This window comes from Euphorbia lathyris, chromosome 9 (genome assembly GCF_963576675.1).
Source record: "Euphorbia lathyris chromosome 9, ddEupLath1.1, whole genome shotgun sequence".
Taxonomy (NCBI): domain Eukaryota; kingdom Viridiplantae; phylum Streptophyta; class Magnoliopsida; order Malpighiales; family Euphorbiaceae; genus Euphorbia; species Euphorbia lathyris.
Genome location: NC_088918.1, coordinates 46,955,506 through 46,961,505, shown reverse-complemented (window position 1 = coordinate 46,961,505; position 6,000 = coordinate 46,955,506).

Genomic DNA, 6,000 nt, shown 5'->3' with positions numbered 1-6,000 from the left:
GCAGGAAGTTGGTCAACCTCTCGTACCAAGCACGTGGTGCTTGTTTAAGGCTGTATAGAGCCTTCTTGAGTTTATACACGTGGTTTGGAAGTTTTGGATCTTCAAACCCTGGAGGCTGACTAACATAAACCTCTTCGTTTATAAATCCATTAAGAAAAGCACTTTTGACATCCATTTGATATAGTTTGAAGTTCATATAGCTGGCATATGCACACAATGTTCGTATATCCTCTAGCCTAGCAACGGGAGCAAAGGTTTCACCGTAGTCAATGCCTTATTGCTGACTATAGCCTTAGGCTACAAGTCGGGCTTTGTTTCTGACCACATTGCCTTGCTCATCTAGTTTATTTCTAAAGACCCACTTAGTTCCTATGGTCTTTTGATTCCTAGGTTTTGGTACTAAATCTCATACCTCATTTCTTTTGAATTGATCAAGCTCCTCTTGCATAGCATTGATCCAATGTTCATCGTGCTCAGCTTCTGAGAAGTTCTTTGGCTCATGTACTGAGACGAATGCAACATTGCCGAGATACTTTCTAAGCTGATCTCTTGTCATCAGTTTGTTGTCAGCAGCATCAAGAATGGACTTCTTCGAATGTCCTCTTGGAATTTTTATTTCTTTAGGTAATGTTGAGTTGTCTGGAATAGGTGTTTCTACAATATCTGCAGGAGTAGATTGGTCAGCAAAGGTAATTTCGGTTTCGTTTTTACCTTTGGTCAGCCCTTGTACGGATGACTCAGCGGCTCCAATTTGGTCAGCGGAAACTGAGCTTGGGTCATCTTCGGCGGACTGAATTGTCTTTCCTGCAGGGTCAGTTTCATCGAACTCGATATGGACAGACTCTTCTACAACTTGAGTTCGTTTATTATACACCCTATATGCTTTACTGTTAGTTGAGTACCCTAAAAAGATCGCTTCGTCAGCTTTAGCATCAAATTTAGCCAGGTTATCTTTTGTATTGAGTATAAAACATTTACACCCAAAGGCACGAAAGTAGCCAATGTTGGGCTTTCGTCCTTTCCAAAGTTCATAAGGAGTTTTCTTGAGTATAGGTCTAACTAAAGCCCTATTCAGTATGTAGCATGCTGTGTGGACAGCTTCACCCCAGAAATACTTTGGAAGCCTATTTTCGCTCAGCATTGTCCTAGAAATTTCAACTATTGTTCTGTTCTTCCTTTCAACAACCCCATTTTGTTGAGGTGTCCTAGTAGCAGAAAAGTTATGGTCAATGCCACTGACTTCGCAGAATTCATCAAACTGTTGGTTTTTGAACTCTCCCCCATTGTCACTTCTAATATGAGCTACTCTTAGGTCTTTGTCATTTTCAAGCTTCTTAATCAATGTTGTGAACATCTCAAAAGTTTCATCCTTGCTACTCAGCAAGATGATCGAAGTATACCGAGAGAAATCGTCTACAATGACTAAGGAGAATTTCTTACCGCCCAAGCTGAGTGGCTGGACAGGTCCGAAAAGGTCCAAATGTAGTAATTACAATGGTCTCTTGGTTGAGACAATGTTTTTACTTTGAAAAGACTTTTTCGTTTGTTTACCTTGCTGACAAGCATTACATAATTGATCTTTTTCAAATTTCAATTTGGGCAATCCCTCAACTAATTTCTTTCTAGCTAATTTGGCAAGGAGGTCCATGCTTACATGACCAAGTCTCCTATGCCATAGCCAGGAGTTATCCTCTTTAGATACTAAGCATATATTTTTTGAAAATTGTTTTTCTAAACTCAACATATATACATTGTCAACACGAGGGGCAGGTTTTTCCCTCGAGTATCCGACACTGAGTAGCATCAAATATAACCTTTCTACCGCTATCACAAAGCTGAGCTACACTCAATAGGTTATATTTGAGACCCTTAACTAAGGAGACTGACTCAATGGTGGGGTTACCTCCGATAGTACCTGATCCTACTATCTTACCCTTCTTATTGTCTCCAAAGCTTACATTTCCGCCTCGTTTAAGCTCAAGTGTGATGAACTGAGTTTCATCACCAGTAATGTGCCTCGAGCATGCGCTATCAATATACCATAGTTTCGATTTTTCCACGCATCTTAGGCTCACCTGCATTTTAAATCATTCATCTTTAGGTACCCAATTCTTTTTCCTCGTGGGTTAGCATAGACAGGTGCAAAGTCATGTTTTAATTTGTGACGGCATACTTTTATAGTGTGGCCTAGTTTACCATAGAAGTCATAATGAGTTACCCTTTTAGGGTGACTTTGTTTTTGGCCAGCACCATTGTGCTGAGCATGCCAACATACCTTAGTGGTATGCCCTTTCTTTCCGCAGAAGTCACATTGGACAATCCGCTTGTTGTACCAACACACATCTGTTGTGTGTCCCCTTTTTCCACAACAGTCACACTGAGTGAACTGTTTACGCTTACCAGTACCTGAGTACTCAGCATGGGATTTATTTGAACCTTTTATTTGGTTTTGTAGGTTTGTGACATCCTTTTTCAGTTTCCTTGAATCTAATTGGACTTCCAAGACAAACTTGTGCATAATTTCCATGTTGCTATGCAAGGTTGAGTTGTTTTGGAGAAGATATCGAAGATCACTAAGTTTGACCTCTTCAATCTCGTCACACCGCCTGTCGAGTGCCTTTATTTTCTTGTTACACTTTTTAGTCAGTGTATATAAATCACTCAGGGCGTTAATCATTTCATTTCTAAGCAAGTGTAAGGATGTTACCTCATTTGAGTACTCCTCCTGTTCAGATTCTTCAGAGAGGTCAGCTTGCTCAGATCGAGTGTGGTCAGCAACGTCATCGGCCATGAAGCATATGTTTGCTGACTCGGTGGCATCAGCTTCAGATGATGTTGACTCATCGTTGTCACTCCATGTGGCCACCATTGCCTTTTTTCTTCCCTTCTTTTCTTTCTTCAGATTAGGGCAGCTTGACTTAATGTGCCCAGTTTGATGGCACTCAAAGCACGTGACAAGCTTGGAGCTGTCCTTCTTGTATTTGTCATTGGACTCAGCTTTGTACCTATCGCCTCTTTTGAATGGCCTCTTGCTGTTCTTTTCATTTTTTCTGAACAGCTTCTTCATCTTCCTCGTGAACATGGCCATTTCCTCATCATCCGATGAGTCGGCTTCGGTTGAGTCAGCTTTCATGACAAGTGATTTTTGTTTCTTGTCTTCTGACTTTTCTTTTGCTTCGAAATTTTTCATAGAGATCTCATGAGTCAGCAGAGATCTGATTAGCTCGTCGTATTTATATGTGGTCAAGTCTTGAGCTTCCTCCACGACAGTTTTCTTAGCTTGCCAGCTCTTGGGTAAGCTTCTCAATATTTTCTTCACCTGCTCTTCTTCAGTAAAGTTCTTACCGAGTCTCTTTAGCTCATTTATGATGTTGGTGAATCTAGCGTTCATTCCAGAGATGTCCTCATTGTCGTTCATCTCGAACAGCTCGTATAATCTCATATGTTGGTTCACCTTTGATTCCTTGACCTTCCTTGTACCTTCATAGGTTACTTCAAGCTTTTTCCAAATCTCCTGTGCTGACTCGCAACCTGAAATCTTATTGTATTCTGCAGCGTCTAGCACACAGTGAAGCATATTGATAGCCGAAGCATTATTTTGTAGTTTCTTAAGGTCATCTTCTGACCACTCAAGTTTCACTCTTGACAATTTTCTCATTGTCAACAGTTTTATAAGGCACATATGGGCCTTGAACTATTGCAAGCCATGCACTCATGTTTGTGGCTTGAATAAAGTTCTTCATCCTATTCTTCCAGAACGTATAATTAGATCCAAAGAATACGGGAGGCCGACTAATTGATAATCCTTCAGGGAGTATCGGTGTTGTTTGGTTCCTTGGAAGGAAACGAGTGCTGTTCTCAGCCATTTATCGGGATCAGCTCAAGATAGTTATATCTTTGAGTAGTGAGCTATTAGGCTCTGATACCACTTGTTGGTCCCGTGTGATTAGTTCCAAGGGGGGGTTAGGAACTAATGTAACTTTTTCTCTTTAATTACGCTGACTTAATTTAATTCTTTGAGTTTCACAACTCAGCTTTGGTCAGCGCGGCCGAGTGAGGCGTAAGACGGCTTTAGTCAGATACTGACTAGAACTGTTTTACTTGTGAGTTGGGAAATGACACTTTTATGGTCAGCTTCCAACTCAGCACTCTGATTTACTCAGTGTCAGCTTAAGCAATTTATATACTGAGTAAATATAGCAAGCAACACATACAAATATATATTGAAAGAGAGTTAGAAATTACTCAGCACGACTTATCCTGGTTCGGCCTCTCCGCCTACATCCAGTCCCCAGAATCCCTCTGGGCTTTTTAAATCCAATACTGAGCTCTTTAAAGGTAGAGCACAAACCGTTTACAAGGCAGTTGAATATGCAAGAGTACCGTCCTCTATTCGTCTACTCAACTCCACTAAGCGCTACAACCCAGCACTTAGATTTTCTCTACCATTGAGTACCAAACCGAGTACTCAGCACCACTCTCTCAACTATTACAATTGATACAGATTTGTTCTTTTCAGATGAAGAACACTTTAGATGATTACAAAATCAATCTAGCTTTTACACAGGAATAGAAATTTGGTGTAAGATCTCTTTCTTGTATTGATGTGCTTTTTGTATGTATGCTTTTGTTCTCTTTTTGTTTTCACAATCGGCAAAGGATCCAGGAATGAACTTGTCATTTTATAGTTGTAGTCTGAAGCCTAATGATTTGAATTTGGAGTTATCCGTTGGATTCAAACGGCTCCTTCCGGCGACATGTTTTGGTCAGCTTCATATTTGCAGGCCAATCTTGTCGTCTAAATTCCACAGTCGTCAGGTTTGTCTTTTTCTTGCAGGTTTCGTCTTCTTGCACCAGTTCGTCTTTTAGCTAACGAACAGTTGACCCATGCATCTCGAAATTGGCTTTTGCGTAATTCTAAGGTTTCTATTATTGGTGCAGACAGTTGTCGGATCTTGTTTTTTAGCAAACGGATCATTCGTGCTGTCCTGAAGATCACTCATTTTGACTTTGATAACCGCTGTCTTTGATTGTTGCCAATTCAGATACTGAGTTCTCTTTTACTCAGCTTCCATGGTCAGCTTCGTTTTGCAAGATATAGTTCTCAAGAAGACTTCACTACTTTTGATACTGAGTTCCGTTTTACTCAGCTTCGTTGATTAGCTTGATCTTTAAGCTTCTGTTCTGAAGATGACTTATCTTCTATCACACTGAGTTACATTCCACTCAGCTTGTGCTGTGTTCTCATGCTGAGTTCGTCCTGTCTTACTTTTTATTTCCATTTGCATTTATATTTATACTCAACATTGAACAAACATATTAGTACAATTAAATCAAAGCACTTAAATTTAATTGTCCCTTAATCATGGATTAACTTAAATAATTTTGTCAAATCAAAATCATGTGGAAAGGTGTTTCAATATTTTGGACCAACTAAAGCCTAGATGATTTTCCCTCCAGGGGGTGTTGTATGGTCCGAACTGCTTGATGTAGTTGACCTGCTCAATGACCATCGGGCACTCTACGTTCTTTTGCCCGCCACTACAAACCTCGCACTTTGCCCCTACTTCTGGTGTCTTCAGCTGAGCTACCAGGAGATCCATCTTTTATGTCAGTGTTGCAATCTGTGGATCAGGTTCTGCAGGTGTACTCGGGGCAGCAATAGCAAACACACCCCTCCTCTGACTTGGCTTCTCAATCTGCCAATATGCACTCCTCTCGACCAGCTCCTTCACCAAACTATAAGCTTGAGCTGTCGTCTTGTTGAAAAGGTTACCTCCCGCTGCGGCATCAAGTGAAGCTCAGCTAGCTGAAGTAATGCCTGAGTAGAGCATATCAACAAGATGGTGCACTTCAAATCTGTGGTGGGGGCACCTCCTCAACAGTTTATAGAATCTCTCCCAAGCCAAATGCAGGTTCTCACTCTCAAACTGCCGGAACGATGTGATGTCGCTCTTGAACTATGCAGTCTTCGATGGAGGGAAAAATTTCGCCAGAAAT